Consider the following 17,822-nt stretch of genomic DNA (forward strand, 5'->3'; position numbering starts at 1 on the left):
ATGCAGGTAACCAGGTAGACCCACTTTTTGTTATCTGACCTGTTCCATCTGTGCTGCAAGGGTCACCATCCATACTACCTTTGTTCTGCACTGAGGGGTGATATTTTTTAATGGAAAAGACTGTTGATACATGGGAGGAATAGCTGTCCAGGTTATACTTCAGCTGCTGCCTTCGAAATGGAGGGCAGGTAGTGCCTTTCTGTGACCAGCTAACTCTCTGGCAAAGAAGCTGCAAAACACAACAAAATTAAGCAAGTAAGTTTGTTTTCTTATTTTGTCACATTTTATTAATGTGATTCACAGGTTATTCACCCAACAAGCAGGATGCATCATCACCTGTTAGGCAAAGACCCTGAGAGTCTGTTTTCTACATACATTATTAAAGTAATGCATTCTAAACCAGAAGAATTAGTAACCCCAGCAGATAAGGCTGAAAGCAAGGCAAGGAAGTAGAGTTACTTGTTGTTTGGATCTGCTGGGTGAATTAATCACGTTTTCTATCATTCCCTCAGTAGTCTGGTTGCAGAAAGAGATTTCAGAACATGCTAGAAACATAAAAGAATGGCTCTTCGGGGGATTAACAGTCTGAAGGACCATCAGGTATCATGTGGTCACCAGGACTTTTGTCTGAGTAAGGAGTGCAAAACTGACCGTCACACGAATGAACAATTGGAGAAACTTATTCATGACTGACAGTTCTTTATAACAGCTTTCCAGGACTTAGCTATGTCTTCTTTATTTTAAGGCAGGCTTGGTGAGGTGTTAAAGAAGGAAAAATTATGATCTCATGGGCAATCTCATTCCTTCCCAAAGAGATGTGAGTTGTGAAGTGTTTATTACACTTTGATCTAATGAATCAGAAAATAGGACTGAAATTCACCTATACCTTGAGTGTCTCTATGTGGTCTGTGTAACAGGTAAATATAATGGGGCTTTGGGAATACTGGATCAATTCATAGGGATGAATTTTACCCTATATATAAAACATGAGGGTGAGTTATTATTTATTCTAATTTTCAATTTTATAGGTGATGCCTAAGGGAGCTGATAGCTTGTGGGTTCACTGTGCAAAATCTTGTAATATCCTCTTAAAAAATGGTTTTGTGTAACTCTTACTTACTGTCAATACCACAGAGGCAATAAGCAATATGAGGAGTCCTGCGATTACACCAGTAATTGCTGTCCAGTCAGGTTTCAGCAGGAGGTCTCGGTGTTTTACAATGCCCACCTGTACAGCAGATCTGGGCGTTGTGGGGAAGAATGGGCCCTCTTCGTAACACTGTCCTCCGAGTGGCATCACCCTAATGTACTTAATGAAATGAGCATATATAGAAAGGCTAGTCACATGTCATTGCATCTGATTTAAATATGCATGCTGATCTAAGTATGAAGTGTTATTTTGTCTGTTACACTGCATCACAAAGCTCTGAAGCAGTGGCAACATTTTCCACTCACTTATGTAGAACATATGCATACAAACTCACATATTTATTGCTGTACTCACCTGTACAGTACGGCATCATTTCAAAATTGAAAAGATGCTCACTATTACTTTTACAATTTCCTGTGTTTCCAAACACTCATATGGAACTTGAAATGCTTGGTTAAGAGGGACACTGTAAATGCAAAGACAGCATTCCTCGATACAAACCATTCTTTTGTGTCGATTGCTACTCAGCCGTAGCACATAGGTACCAGGGTACTGGAACTTGAAAAGGAAGAGGAGGAATTTTTGGGAGGTCTCTCTCACTTCCTCTCTGAGGCTTCGAAAGTCTCCCCAGTCAAATTCAGCATTCGTGTTGTACAGACTGTTTCTAGGAGCAAAAGTAGGAAAGTCAGTTCTTGTCACTACCCATTATTTTGGTGTAGGCTTATAATTACAGCGGAGATTTACTAAGGCATGGTTGTCACTCAAGGTTCATTCATTTCACTAAATAACTGAGGATCTGTGTGAGTTTAGGCACTGAACCACACATCTTCACTGTTTACTCACCCCCGGCTTTGTTTTGGGTTGCTCCAACTAGTTCCCCCCAAAACAAATGTGCAGTAGCAGGAATTAACCCTAAGCAGCATGGATGTTTATTTAGTAGTGAAGAAATTGTCACTGGGACCCCTTTTAGGTGTTTAATGATCCCAGGTGTCAACACAGAAAACATGGAAACCACACATAGGTTTTGCTATTGATTATGTGTCCCTGGTGTTACCTGTATGCTTTGAAAGTGGATGAATGGTAGAAATGAAATCAAAATAGGTCTTAAGGGAAGAAACCCACAAAACCTCCCAAACAAATAAAAGCTGCATAGGCAGAACTCCCACGGCTTTCAGTGCTGTAGGAGCTACTTGTTTCCATTTGCATCAGTTTACCAAACCTTAAACCTTGGCTCCAGTAAGATGCTATAACTCAGTAACTACAAAAAAGAGAGAAAACTTAAGGTCACCTAGAGGGGCTATAGAGCATAAGTCAGTGAGAAGTCAAGTTGCAAGTAGTGTGAACAAAGGTCAGAAATATCATCAGCAAGACATCAGGAACAGTATGTATATATTTGATACTGTTTATTTTAATAAGTTAATGTTATTTTCTTAACAACTTACATGCTGTTTCTACTGTGCCCCAACATCTCTGTCAAAAAGATATTGAACTACATTTAATAAGGACATTTCTACTTTTCCTAGTCATGTTTTCTCTTAATTCTATGTTGAAAAAAGTGAAAACTTCAGCCTTGTTCTCTGTAGCTTAAGTAAAAGTGCATTAACTAAGTAGTTCTATGTTCAGCATTTGTACTTACACATCATAAACTGGGTAATGCTCCTTGGAGATGATGAACATGATGGTAACATTAATATTAATGCATGTGGTAGGATTTAAGATGCCAGTAAATGTGATTTTTGATGTGTAGTTTGAAGGTCTCAGGCTTTGTACTTGGGAAGACCTGCGTTCTTCACGACCAGACTTAACTGTAAAAGCACAGACCTTATTAGGTTTGGATCATTACCGGCCATTTTCTGCCTACAGAACAACTCCAGGATACAGCATTTCCTTTTCATTTTTATGACTAAGCTTTATGCATGCAAATCTGGTTTCTAGAATAAGGTTTACTGTCAAGACATCATGCAAAGGTGCCACTGGCATTTTTCTGACATTGGATAATTGTGCACCACGTTCTCTGGCCTTTTTGTAACAGCTCTGCTGAGGTGCATCTGGTAAAGCAGCAGCAGTTCTTGCAGAACTGGCAGCTCTTGTAAGGGGTCTGTCCCTTTATGTTTAGTCAGATTTGGCTTCCTTATAGATTTGAGGATATCTCTGCAGACACTAGAGAGGGACTCAAGTCCTGCTCTCCAAGAGGAATGCAAGTGGGAGGACTAATAAGGAAGTGACCTGACATGTCCAAACCTAAGGAGAGGATGATGTAGATTAGAACTGAAGAACAGAGCTAAACTGTGCACCAGCACTAAGCCAAAGGAGAGCTGCAGTAGGGGAGGAGAGAAGCTCAGCTCTGGCAGCAGCTGCTGGGCTCTGTTCTCCATGCATACCTATGGATGTGGCAGTGGTAGCAGTGCTGGGGGGCTGTGTGCTGGTCCCCCCACAGGTGGGGCAGTGAACAGCTGCCTGCACAGCTGGTCCTCATTGCCCCTGGGGAAAAGGCAGGGGCTGATGGGGAGCCCTCTGCTCACCAGAGGGCTGGGGCTGAAGAGGTTCTGGCTTGTGGTGCAGAGAAGGTAAAGCTTTTTGTTTGGCTTTGCTATGCTCCAGGAATTTGGTGAGGTCTGTTTGATTCAGCTGTTGTTATTTCCTACTTAGGTCAGTGCTGGAGCTGGTTGATAGGACAAAGCACAATAAAATCTTAGAGAAGCTGTATTAAATATGTGCTTTGGAGCTTTATAGGAGAACTCACCTGGAGCTGTTGCTGAAGGCCCATTTTTGTAATGTGTTGAAGCCTCATTTAGCACGATGAAGTTGTGCAATAGTTGTGGGTCAGGATTATACACCCCTAAAAATCCTTTCCCTGGGGTGATATAAAAAGCATTGGTCACTTCTGGTTTTCAATATGTTGGACTTTCCTTTTCCCTCTAGTTCATAGTGTATCTGCTCACCAAAGACCCCAAAATCTAAACCCAAATGTTATTCTAGGGAAGTGCTTTCAAATGCTTGGGCCTTGCTCAAAGCCTTTAGGGTTTGTTTGGTGTTGCAAGACCTGTTCTTTAAGTAGCAACTGGTTTAACTTGGCTGAAGTCAATGAAACTGTGCAAAGGTATCATGGGCAAATGATTCTATCCTATTGTTATTACTGAATTTTCACAAGGTTGTGCAAATAGTGCTTTTGGCCTAGGGCTTGGTTCTAAAATCCTGGGCGGGGGGGGGGGGGGAATATTTAGCTGCTTTTAATTCTATTTGGTAGAAGGACATTAAAATCGGAAGCCCAAGAGAAAATCTATACAGATAAAGGACCTGAGCAGGGAGTCCTTTGACAGGCAAAGATATTCTTCATCTCTGTTTTTCATAATTTAGGGAATGGGAGGAAATTTCTGAATAGCAGTCCTTTCCTGTAATATTGGAAACATACAGATTCCGGATGAATGTTCTGGGATTGAGTGGGATTGATTTTGCATGGAGTGATGAATTTGTATTGCTGTGCGCTGTCAGGATATAAGCATCGTGATTTCTTATTTTTTGTGTTATAAATATTATATGGAAAGGCTTGTTGTGTATAAAAGGCATTTAATACCCCAATAATACTGTAACTTTTGTTGTTATTCCTTCCCTTACCACTCATCTTCACGATGTATGTTGGATGGGTATATTTGCTTTGTTCTGAAGTGCAGATGTCTTTCAAAGAGAAATATGGTCTTAGTAGAACTGTTCTTAAGTCTTCTAAGGAAACAGCAGTCTAATAGAAAAAGAGTTCAGAAATTTTTTTACATGAGTTTGTCACACAGTTGCTATATAAGGTCAGGTAAAAAAATAAGCTATGCATAGAATAGTGTCTGGGGGTGGCGGTGGTGGTTTTTTTTCTGCATTTTCTAAAAAAAAAAAAAAAAAAGCAATGAGGGTGTTGTTTGGTTAAAAGATGACTAAAAGTTTGAAAGCCTAACAAAAATAAGTAGACTGTGAAAATAACTGCAGCTTTTACCTTGCTCCCATTTCTGTAAGTGATAAAAAGCTGAGCATTTTTCTCTGCACAAGCGACCTGCAGAGTATCTCTTTGTTGCCTTCTGCACTGAGAATTACACACGCTGTTCAGACTGTCAGTTTGACAAATGCAGAGGCCAAGAACCTTGTCATAGCCTTGATAATCTCTGGGAACATTACAAACCTGCAGGAAGAAAAAAAGGAATAAAATAGCAGTACAAGTAATGTCCAGGTGTTCCTTAAATGAGGAGGGAAATCTGGGGTTCTTATTTTGGGTTGAAGAAGCAGCAAAACCTCCTGTGAAAACACTAATAACCTTTGGTTGCCACGCTGCCTGTGCCTTCTGAAGGAAGAGCTTGGGAGTTTGCTTTTAGAGCAGTTTTTGCATGGCCTTTGGGTTTAATTGGTGCAAAATTTGAAATACCTTCTCTGAGCAATAATGAATCCATCCTTTCTTGGTTAAACACTGTCCTTCCTGATTTCGGGACGCTGAATTTTGACAGATATCATATGCTTGTCTGACGCAGTGTCTTGCATCACCTAAGGACCTCCAATAACCTGGAGGGCATGTGCAGCGAGCATCACGGGGCTGGAAGAAAAAACAGGTGTTTGTTTAGGAACCTGCAGCCTCATGCGGATATTGTTCTGATATGTTCCTTGCTGCGTTAAGCATTGTACCTCATCTGACCAAGGTCAGATGAAACTTTGATGTCCATACATACCCTTTACCTCCCAGCAAAGGAGGAGGATTGATGTAGCCCTGCAGAAACTCAGAACATATGTATATCTGGCGTCCCCATCCCCCTCCCCCTGGGTCTGTGTAAATGCAGGACTGAAGGCTGCCAGTGCTGAAGAGAGAGACACTGAACAGGGCAGTGCAGGTGAGGGCGAGAATGAAGAACAAAGTGTGAAATAATACTGACGTGTGTTAAGACTGGACAGCTTTCATGGGACCGCTCCTGTACCTGAAACACCTGACCTTTCCCAAGACAGATGCATGTCTCCTGCCCTTCTGCAGGCTGCGCTGCCTCTGAGCCACAAGGAAGGCATGCTTTCTGGCCGGGCATGGGATTAAAGAAATCCACCGGGCATGTCAAGCAGCTGTGCGATATCAGTGCTGCTCCTTCTGAACGAAAAGTTCCTGGGGGACATGGAACTGGTGCGATGCTTCCGTCAGGGCAGAAAAAGCCTTTAAACAACAACACAAATTCTTGTCAATTTTTCTTACCTCATGCAGCTGTATTATGTAGCTGGATGAGATAGTGTCTTTCCAGTTTAAATATTGTAGCTTATTTATGTCATAACACTTAAATCAGCTAAATGAATCCTGCTTCAACAAAAATATTCCTCCATTTCAACTTTGTTTCACTATGCAGTACGGAAAGGAAGTCTTGTAATATGCGGCTCTTATTACAATAAAATTGAATGCTCCATACTTGCTGTTTAAGCTTACTTGCCTTTTAAAATATGAATTTCAGCAAGCCAAACTGATGATCTAAGGGCTCCTGTAACATTCAGCAAAATTAATGTCTGACTGCATTTTTATTGAGCAGTACGTGCCTGAGAAGCATTTTAAAGAAGCTAATAGTCGCTGGTAAATTATCTACAAATACCTGCTGGACAAACTGGCAGACTCTGTTCTCTTCTTTTGCAGTAAATTCCGCTTTGACAGTCTTCATCGTCTTGAAGTTGCAGCTCCCCGTTGCCACAAGGCAAGCTGGAAAAAACTGAGAAAACGAGGAGGAAGAGGAAGATGGCCATTTATCTCTCGCACTGAGCAGCCCACTGTGGGTAAGTAATGGACGGGCCTGAGGAGAGCTTTCCTTTTGCCCACTGAATATTTAATAGTCAGTGAAAGTTAAGACATGCTAATGAACGGGTGTAGAATATTCAGGGAAGTTATCTGAGCCTGTTGTGCCCCCCTACAGGTCATGTAACAGGAGCTGTACACTGTCCCATCTATAGAATTCCCGCATGGAAGGTGGCTGCTGCAGGGCTTGCTAGTGGCAAGCGAGCGGCCCAAGGTGGCCATGCCTGGACGTCTGAGGGCTACAGCAGACACGATTTTTTTCTGAGTTTTTGAACCCTCGTGCCCCATAAGGGCTTGCCAGGCAGGCTGGGTTGTGCGAGGCGCTGGTTTGGGCCAGGCCGCACTTCTGTGATGAGCATCGCACACAGTGCGGTTAGGCTGCCCGGGGCCCTTGGGCCTCTACTAGGGAAAGTGTTCCGGCTCGAGGTCAGCGTGTCCGGATTGCGGCGCCTGCGGCAGCACCTACAGCTCAGGGACCTGCCTGCCAGGGGAGCAGAGGGGACGTGGGGTGGGGTGCTGGGGCCGGGGGTGGTGCTGGGGGACACGGCGGGGTGGGGGGTCGGCGGTCGTGCTGGGGGCCTGGGGGGGCGGTGCTGGGGGATCGTGCTGGGGAGGCCGGGGTCGTGCGGAGTGGGCCTCGGGGGGGGCCGGGGCGGCCGGGGGCGGTGCTGGGGGACCGGGGCGGGCCGGGCTTGCAGGCCGCGGCCTTCTCCGCACAGCAGGGGGCGGGCTGGCCCGTGGCGAGGCGCGGCCGGGCCGGGCCCGGGTAGCAGCGGCCTAGTGCGGGCCTGGGCCTGCTCCGGGGGTTCTGCCCCGGGGGGCTGCCTGGGGGTGTCCGGGCGGTTCTGCCCCGGGGGTCTGTCTGGGGGGGGTCGGGGGGCTGCCTGAGGGTGCCTAGGGGGTTCTGCCCCGGGGGGCTGTCGGGGGGATGCCTGGGCGGTTCTGCCTCGGGGGTCTGCCTGGGGGTGCCCGGGGGGTTCTGCCCACCCTCCCGCAGCCCGGCCTGCTGTGCCAGGCAGGCTGGCACTCATGACCCGTACGGCCCATTCCGCCCGGCCCGTGCCTCTCCCTCAGACCTGGGCTGCTCCGCGCCACGCCAGCAGGGGAGGGATCGGCATCTCGGCGTCATGTAAGAAACAGGTTTGTTTTCAACTGTAATGCGCTTAATGTCACATCTTACACTGAGGCCCTTCTGAAATTTGCCTCTGCAATAGAAGGCGGGCTGTCCCAGCCCCCTACCTGCACATGCTGTGAGGGAGGTGTCGCCTGTCTGGCAGAGGCTTCTGTTTCCTTGCAAAGCCTATGATCAAATATTCAGGAGTGTTTCTGGATGACATTTCCCATTGCTATCCTCTGTACCTTCTGCAGCACTGGCAAACGCACGTATGTTTCTTAAAGATTTTTCACACAGCTCAAAGAGCTGTAGTTAGGTGAACTTTCTAGGGACACAATAAATGAGGGCTTTCCAGATGTCTTTTGAATGGCAGTCACTGTTCCAGGCTAGTCAGCCTGGAAAAAAATGGGAAGCAAAAGAAGGGCGTTTGGAAAGAGGAGCTATTTATTTATTTTTTTGAAAAAAGTTAGGACTGCATCTTAATTGGCAATATGCAGGTTGCCAGAAATTGTTGGTGTCCCTTTAGCAAATCTGTTTTCACAGTGAGGAGTTAGTTGGTATACCTTTTTTTTTTTTTTTCATACACTGTAGTGGCTGGGGTACCCAGCCAAAGGTTGTGCTTTACAGGGGAATGTGCCCTAGAGTATCCACTAAAACTGTTTGGTTAAGTCTTAAAGTGGGATTTACTTAAATCTGAATTGCCTGCATTTTAAATTACAATCCAAATCATTCCCACTCAGTGGCTGCCTAATGCTGGAAGTGCCCAAACTCACCTCCTTGTTTGAGTTTGCATTCCCCAAGCACAGAGATCTCTGTCTCTTGAGCATGCCTGGAATTGCCCCCATTGGAGAAATCCTGTGCATAGGTCCTGCCTAAAACAGACTGGAATGCAGGAACTAGCTGCGATTCTGCCTATTCCCCTGTCCCCTTCAGGGCTTTGCTTTGCTGCCTAGTCTCAGAGCACACCTAGTTAAGCTCTGGTAATTGCCAAACTAAGGGCAGCCATTTCTTCTTCTTTGTAGGTTTTTGGTGGGTTTTTTTTCTTTTGTTTTGTTTTTTTGGGAGGTGGGTTATTATACATAAAGCCAGAGCCATCTGCCAGCCAACATCAATGGAGCTGGAAGACATAGAGAAATGTACTTTCGAATCCTTTCTTTCCCAGAGAGCTTTCAATCCACATCTCTTGCCTCATAAGCTAGTGCCTTGCTGCCAGGCAGGATCTGCGAGCAGAGGGAGGAGAGCAAAAGGGAGGGAGATCACAGAGGAATGACTGCTTAATCTGGTTGCTCTGTTCAGCTGGAGCTGTGCAGCTGCTAATGGCATAGTCTAGAGACAGCAGTGAGTGGTTCTATGGTTGCGTTCGTCTCCTTCCCTCCGGCGGTGCATCTGTATTTCAGTCAGCTGCTACAAGGCTCTGAATTCCACTTCAAGTCTAGAAGTTCTGGTGCTGGATTTTCTTTTTTTTTTTTTTTTTCTTCCTCCAGGGAGGATTAGGTTGGGCAAGCCTCCCCATCCAGGGTCTGATAGAGTTGAGCCGTTGTGAATACAACATGGATATCATCATGGAAATGACCTTGGAGATTCCCCGAGGTGTTGGGCTTCATAGGTGAAGAATACGAGAGGAATTTAGTAGCCTTCTTATACTTCTTATAGGAAGTATTTTATAGTATGTATCTGACTGCTATTTGCTACACAATCCAGTGTCCGGTGGTGACGGTTCTAGAATAAGGAAACTGCTTGTGGTGGCGTTTTCCCAGTTGAGTCTTCAGTTAGGGATTGCTCACTGTTATGAGCAGGCACATGACTTCCTTTTTCTGCAGAACTGATATACAGCTGTTGTTTTCCTGGCATGGATTGGAGTTTAATATTCCCACAAAATGTTTTGTGACTGTAATCAAGGCCAAGAATTTGTGCATGAGTCATTCTCAAAGGCCTGGCTTACATAGTGACCCGTTAGTCATTACCTGTCTTCTCAGTCCAGCAAAAGGATAGAAAAAAGAGGGAGGAGCTAAATATGGCAAACTCCAGTATTTTCTATTAAATTTTAAAAGAAGATGGGAAAAGCAGGCTATTGGATAAATAGCTTCTAAAAGCACCGTATTATTGACCATGGAAACTGGAGATTTCACAGGTTCTCAAATAGCTCCTGAAGGGAACAAAGGAGTCTCTTCCTGTTCTTCTGTTCTTTTCCAGTGTGGAACTTGTAAAAGCATCCCTGATGCACATACAGTTTTTTAAGTCATGTAGTTACTTTGGTTAGGAGCGCTATTTTTTTTTTTTTTCCTTCCCCTCGCTGAACTTAATCACTGGTGTTACCAGTCTATGCTACTCCAGATTCATGTTACAAACTGCACATTATTGTTAGCTATTTTTCTTCCTGGGCATTGGGGTTTGGGAGTTAGTTGTTATTTTAATTACATGGTATCTGCATAAGTAGGTACCAATATGTTTGTAAAACCCATAGTTAGCAAGGCAGTCAAGGAAAATTTGGGTCTTATTTCTCTGTAAAATTGAATAAAGGTTTATAAACAAAGGGAAGGCTGTGTTCACACAGCCACAGGTGGTGTATGTCCTTCTGCAAATATTTGACCAATCTCCTCCATAGTTATACCATGTTGTTATTTTATCCATGTAAACTTTATTCTCCAGATGATGTTTGCAGTAGCCTTCGATTCGGTGAAAGAAGGTCAGGTACGTTTTAGATAATTTGGTTTACAATCAGTACAGGTTTTCTGAAGAGAAGCTTATGCAACTGCTGAAGTAGTTTTAAAGACTTCCAGTGAAAGGCTGGGCTGTGACAGCTGTCACAAAGCCAAGGTATTTTTGATGGTTTTGGGGGCATTACCCACTAGTGACTCAGAGGACTGATTACTCTAAAAACTGCAAGTTACCTTGAACCCTTCCACCTCGCTCCAGGGTGAGGACGTTATGACAAACGTGGCATAGTTCTTGTGTTCCTTTTCAGTTTCACAGCTGGCTGAGTTGGGAGGGGAGGGTGTAGTTATTTATATAAGAATATCAATTTTATGCCCCCAATCTGAGGAAAATAATCAGGAGACTTGCAGCTAATTGCTGCAGACCTACTTCCTGTTTGAAGAACTAGGAGCTGCAACGTACAGCATGTATTTATTTTCCTGTGCTTGGGTTTTCTTTGTTTCGTGGGGCTTTTTCTTCCTGGGTGTGTTTTGTTTTTTTGTTCGGTGGGGTGGTTTAGTTTTTTTTTTTTTTTTTTTTGGTCTGCAGTATACTTAATCCCTGCAAAAGAGGAAGGCATCTTTCTCCACATAAAATACAAGCATGTGACAGTACAACCTGGAGCTTTGTAAGGTTATTTGTTCTCTTCAGAAAAGCAAGCACCACCCATTCAGTTGGAGTGTCGAAAGTGATCCAACTGTGGAACGCTGTCATTTTATTTTCCTTTCTCTCTCCATGCTTTCTCTGATTTATTTATCCTTATTTTTCACTGTTTGCTACTCTTCTTGTTTGCTTTTTTTGCAAATCAAATGAGCACAAGGCTTCTGGTACTTGGGACTCGATTGCTGTGTTGAAAAACAAAAAACTGAAGATCGGTTATTGTGAGATAATCCTAAAAAGCCAGTTCAATCGCAATTTAAATTTAAACATATGAGCATATAGGCCAAAGAGATCTCAGTTGTTGGGTTTTTTTAGTTGCAGGGACAATGCAGAGACTGGAAGTTGGTAGGGTTTTTTTGCTTTGACTTAGAGGTTGTGTTTTTGCAATAGCAATATTTTAGAGCTAGGTGAATTAAAACCCTGGAGGATATAAATTAGCATCTCTGCAGCTGAGCTCTGATTCTGGAAGAGAAGGCAATGTGGGGAATATAGCGGTGCATGGCTTTTGCTTCCTTGGGGAATTAAAACCTGAAGTTTTATTTAATCTGTAAGAGAATGTAGCTGAGGTTTTTGATTTACAGTAGACAAGTATTTTCTTGGAAATAGCCTGCTGTGAACATAGAGGTCATTTTAATACTGGATTTTTATTTTCTATTACATACATAAATGTCATCAAGATGGACTTCTAATAGTGTACGTGCTTCACCTTAGCAAACACTCTATTTGACTGTGAACTCTTAAGAACCACTGGGTTCTGCAGAAGCTTATCTTTTTCTGTATCAGAAAAGGGATTGCCTTTGTGTGTGAGTAATAATTCCAGTGAAATGGAATGGAAAGGTCACGTTAACTGGGAGTCAAAACATGTACACTTGGAAGTATTAGCAAATGATATCAGAAACTGCCCCAACTACTTAGAATCCTAGTAGATTAATTTCTGTTCACTGATGTTTCCTAGAGGCTTTCTAGTAGGCAGATACTTCTTGCTTAACTGAAATGTAATTTCATCACAGCCTGAGTAGAGGTGTAAACATACATTTTAGCCCTGCGATCTAAAGAAGCTTTATGTGGAAGGAGCAGAAAGAGATGAGTAAGGCTCTTGTGAAGAAAATGAGAACTGAAGTTTTAAGGGGGCTGTGCTCTGTAGACTCTAAAATGCTTTGTTAAGTCCCAGGGTTCATGAGTATGGAAAACTTTTTTGGGCCTTTGTATAGACCTTTGAAGGTAGGTTGCTCTGTGTTTCTGTGCCGCTAGCAAACAATTAGCTGTGAGTATCTTTCTAGCAGTAATTGTGAAGGATTCAAAAGCTGGTTACTCATCAGTACCAAAGGGATCCAGAGGGTTATATTTAAAACAAAGCAAAACCAAGACAATCTTAATGTTTAAAATCTGCCACTAGACTTCTGCATTAATTCATGCTGCATGCTTTGCTTCAGATCTGAAGTAAGTATTTACACAGTAACCCTCTGGTTACTGAGGTAGTGGTGTTATGATTTCTACATGTACTTAATTGTACCACACACACTTCAGTATTTGTGTTTGGAGATCTTGTTATGCTCGAAAAAATGAGACTTCTGTAAACTTACTTGGCTAGTGATTATAGATAGAGATAACAAATAGATATAATTAAGAGCTGGGCCCTACCCAGACAAGCTTCTCATGGGTGTAGCAGTGAAGTATGGCCAAGCATGGAGCAGAGCAGTGCCTGCGGCACTCCTGATATCAACTGGTTAACATCTTCTTGGGTTTTTATACCTGAGAAGTGATGATTTATCCACTGGAGCCTAAACTCTTGCCGCTAAGCCAAGTGAACCCCAGAACTGCCACTGAAGTAAAGGTGAAGTGGCTTCAAAGCAGATGACAAAAATTTGTAACCTGGAAACTCGGGAAGGAAGGAATAAGCATCATTTCCTGGGCATTGCAGGAAGCTCAGCAAGAACCCCCTTCCCCTCACCATCTTTCTTCAGGAAAAACATTCCCTGATAATCTCAGTTTAAACTCCTCCCTCCTCCTAGAAACCACATGGAATAACGGATACGGTAAAAAAGACAGCAAAATGATGGTGTGGTACTTTTGGGGCACAGGTGCCATGTAACCAGCTCCTCATGGATATAAGTAGCCAGGGCAAGTAGGGATGCCTGAAACTCCAGCACACTTAGACTGTCTCGAGACAGAAGGGACGACTTTAGGGCTGATTCTGCAACCTCCAGGTGCTGATGACTAGCATGCTTATCCTTGGGACAAGTGAAACTTCTGGGTAAACAGGCTGGTGAAGTGTGCAGCAACACTGAACTGCAGCTTCTGGCTTGTGGGCGTGTGTGGCTTGGACAGTCTGGGTCATAGTGACTGCTACAGCTTGAGAACTCGGCTGTCCAGGTTGAGTGGAAGCCAGGGTCCTGTTCATCTTTCCTTTTCTTATCCTCTCCCTGCTGTGATCCCTCTTCAAAGTGCTTGAGATACTGAGTTTTTCAGTTAGTGGGACTCCCTTCTCTAAATGTACTTCGTGTCCTGTTCTGCACAGCTGCAGAAACATGTCTTGTTTTAAATTGAATAATTTGGTTTCCAAGTTTCTCTAGCCACAAAGAAAGCAGGAAAAATAAAACTTGATGGGTGAGACTGTTCTAAAAGAATCTGGATCAGCCAAGAGCTCAGCCTCTCCCTCTTGCTTGGCTCAGAAACTTGGCTCCTCCAGCTCTGCTTTGCAATTCAACCTGGTTGTCATCACGTGGAGAGAGATGGAGTTATGGGAAACGGGATGCAGAGTGGTGTAGAGCAAACATCGGTGTTTCTTCTTGAATGGCAGCTGTTGATCCATATTCCCAAAAGAGCTGTGGAGGGTATTTTTCAGTGTCCAGCCTCCCCCAGACTCCTTTTCTTGATTCCTTGTCTAAAATACTGAATTCTTTTGTGTGTGTATGTGTGTGTGTATTAGGAGGATTTTTTTAAGATCGCATTTATTTTCTTGTATGTGTTTTACTTACTATCATGGCATTGTTCTCTGTTTAACGTTATATGTTTTAGTGGGCAACAGTTCATATGCTTCTCAGCTAAGTTTTTTGGGGATTTGGGAGATGATAGCCTGTTTAATCAAAATCCAGCAGCCTTAGGGAGTCTTTGATGCAGTAATTTTGGATATGCACAAAGCACGATTTCAAGGACACATTTTGGAGGGTAAAAACAAAACAGGAGGTAGGTTTTCTTTTGTGGTCAGTCTTGTGGTGGTACCAGGCTGGGGTGACAGGGTCCAGAACCAGTTGGATCCATGCAGATTGGCATAAGTTTCTGCCAAAAAAAAATTTGGGTCATGTTGTTCCATTTGGCGTAAGTAGTGGGAAAGGAGAATGCTGGAGCTTTTTTGCCATCACCAGCTACTGCAAGTAGCTCCTGGAGGAGCTCTTTGCTTGAGGCACCTTCCAGAGTTAATGGTCGGTAACAGGTTCTCCTGCTGCCTGCAGAGTTTTGTGCCGCTGAAAATCTAGGCCAGATTCAGTCTGCTCTTGTTCTTGTGTTTTTTCTACTCTTTCAACTTGGGCAACACATAGAAGAGCTTCTATGTGTCTGCTATGCAGTTTCTTGTTAATCCATAAAATATCTTCCCTAATCTATCTTTTGCAATGCTATTTGTCACCTCTGCAATTTATATTGCATGTGTTTCGTAGGTACAGATGAGCTGCTAGGTGGCAATGCTTGTATTTTTTTTTCACGTTTTATAGTAAACTATACCAAGCAGTTGTGTTACCGATAACTTCTGAAAGCTGGTGGAAACACGTCTGTGTGCACCAGAAAAGCTGTTCAGTAGAGCTCAATGACTTAGCATTGAAGGCTTTTGTTCTAGGGACTGGTTGTACTTGTGACTGCATAGTAGCAGCATCCAAACATCTGTGACAGTGTCCTGTTTCCCTCGGGAACCTTAAGATGTTGGTTTTGTAGAAGAAAGATCTAATATTTAGCCAAAATTCTAGTAAGGGAAGACCAAGGATAGAGTTCCTGTTTCCTTGCCTCAGGCTGTTTTAACAGATGTGTGTGTTCATCCCCTTGCTGTAACTTGCAACTTGTCTTCTGGGTAACTTCAGCTTTTAGGGCTCTGGCTCAGATATTTCTTTTCACCTAACTGAATGGAAAGTCTTAGTGAGGAAAACCTAGAAAACTGGCATGGATACTGTATGATTCTATACATCCATTAAAGACAAGAGTTGCTTTGTCATTCGCTTTATGTACAGGCTCTATGGCCTTGTGACTATCACTGATCAGATAGATGCGCAGTGTCCAGCAGAGCCCTGCCAGGACAGCAGAGCTTCCATCCTTGCCAGAGCCTTCTTCATGCCATTATAAATCTGCAGATATCTACAGATATCTCCTGCGTTTCCTCTTTCCTGATCAGGAGCATCCCTGAGAACTGCTGGAAGAACTGGATCTTATCTATTTATTTGTTGTTATCTTTCTTTGCCGAATTGCTACTAATTCTGTGGCAAAGCTTTTACAGTACTCTTAAAAATAATGATGCGTGCCAATGCTCATGTATCTTCAAAGCAGCAGGGAACCTTGGTAACCGTGTAAGCCAGCGAATGGCACTCATTTTGTAATACAGGGCGAGAAGTGAGGTGAAGAAGGAAGGACAGCTTCTGTGAGTATGGCCTGTGCCACAGTTCAAAGGCATGATTATAGCCTGTGGGAGCACATGTGATCTGGTTTAGAATGAATTAGCTGTAGGAGTCATACCACAAGTACTAGCTTGGTCGCCATAACTGGTACTTAGGTGTCAGAAGCACAGCACTTGGTCCCACGCATGCCACAGTCTAGCTGTGCACCTTGAACCTTACACTACAGCTTGAACTACAGCTTTTTCAGCAGAGTCTTGTATTACTTAATTTCCTTAGGTGCATGGATTATTTTTTCTACTTGGCTGTAGGCAAAAATTTTAGTGCTGAAAAAATGTTCAGAATTAGTTTTACAGTTCATGGAAAGAATAGTTGTCTTGCTTCTAGTCAGAGGCAGTGGGTTAACGGATGTACCTTGAAAAGAATGAGGGGTTTTACTTTTAATTTTTCCAAAATAAATCACCTTGCCCCCAACTTCTCGTGGTAAGGTTGGTGCTTCTGCAGAGGCACCACTTATACTCCTAAAACCCCAAAACAACAGACTCTTACATACACTTGTCAGCTTTTAAAGTCTGCTTAATTTGCTCTTTTCATGATGGTCACCTCTGTTGTGAGCTTAGTATGCCTATACCAGTACATAAAAATCAATTAAGTTACATACTGCAAGAAACAATATTTTTATTGACAGGAAGGAACAATGAAACAATGTAAAGTGTATACCTACTAATGTCAATGTAATTCATATAGAACTGTTGCAGAATATACTTTACAAGCTAGTTTAGCTTTGAGTATATTGAATAAATGATACATGATAATAGCTTAGGGTTCCTGTCCTTTTACCTGAATGGTGTCCATGTGTCTAAAAGAACTTGATTTATATCGTATTTTTATACAATAGTTTTCTATGCTTTTTTTTTTAAGGTGTTCTATAAGGAAATCCATTGTTCTTCACTGAGAATGCTTATTGATGCATTTCTCTATTTGTTTGCCATACTGCTTCATTCTTGGTTCCATATGTGATGCAGTTTCTTGGTCAGTTTTCACTGCAAATAAGGAGTCTTTAATTTAAGTGGGTGTTGGATCTGATCCTTAAATCGCATAAATGGAAGCTGAGTAACCTAGAAGATCCTCATTAATTCTTTTCAAATGAATAAAAAGTTCTGTGGGCACACATGCGAGTTAAAATGCAAACATGAAGGAAGAATGAGTGGTGATGGTGGGACAGAGAAAAATCATCAGAGAGGAAAATATTTGTATTTCCAAGTAAAACCTGGGAAAAAAAGGGAAAAAGAAAAGACTTCACATGCTGAAAACATGAAGGACACCTATGGAAGGAGGTGCGTGAATAGTACCTGTCATTATTCACGTAATGAGTTGTATAACAATTTAATTTTTTTAATAAAATACTTAAAATTTTTTAACTATTGTGTCTCATTCAGACTAGAGAAAATATAGAAGAGTACTATTTAGCCATTCAGGGCATAAGAAACATAGTATATATGACCCAAATTCCAGTGGAATTAACTTAAACACTGTCATTTTTCAGTAAAACTTAATTCATGTTGTGCAACATAGCTCTTGGAGCTTAACATTTAACGATTTTCAATAAGAGGAATGTAACCTTTTTTACAAGAAGAAAATGCAAATGGTTCATTAAAAAGATATTCCCCAAACATGCTGAGTACTTAGTACTGGATCCTGCAATGGTTACACGTGAAAAATCTCCCATTTACAACAGGAGGTACATACGTGAGTTGATTGCTGGATCGGTCATTTTCTAGGTTATGTAAATGTAGATTGCTCCATATGTAGCAAACAGGG

General features: G+C 42.8%; 1 long non-coding RNA gene across 1 annotated transcript; it reads right to left on the minus strand.

Moving 5' to 3' along the window:
* Nucleotides 1–1,569: 1,569 nt before the first annotated feature.
* Nucleotides 1,570–3,998, minus strand: LOC121098211. Its single transcript, XR_005831206.1, has 3 exons — nucleotides 3,894–3,998; nucleotides 2,787–2,955; nucleotides 1,570–1,814 (listed from the first exon to the last, which is right to left on the minus strand). It is a non-coding gene; the product is annotated as an uncharacterized LOC121098211 (long non-coding RNA).
* Nucleotides 3,999–17,822: the final 13,824 nt, after the last annotated feature.

This window comes from Falco naumanni, chromosome 16 (genome assembly GCF_017639655.2).
Source record: "Falco naumanni isolate bFalNau1 chromosome 16, bFalNau1.pat, whole genome shotgun sequence".
NCBI lineage: Eukaryota > Metazoa > Chordata > Aves > Falconiformes > Falconidae > Falco > Falco naumanni.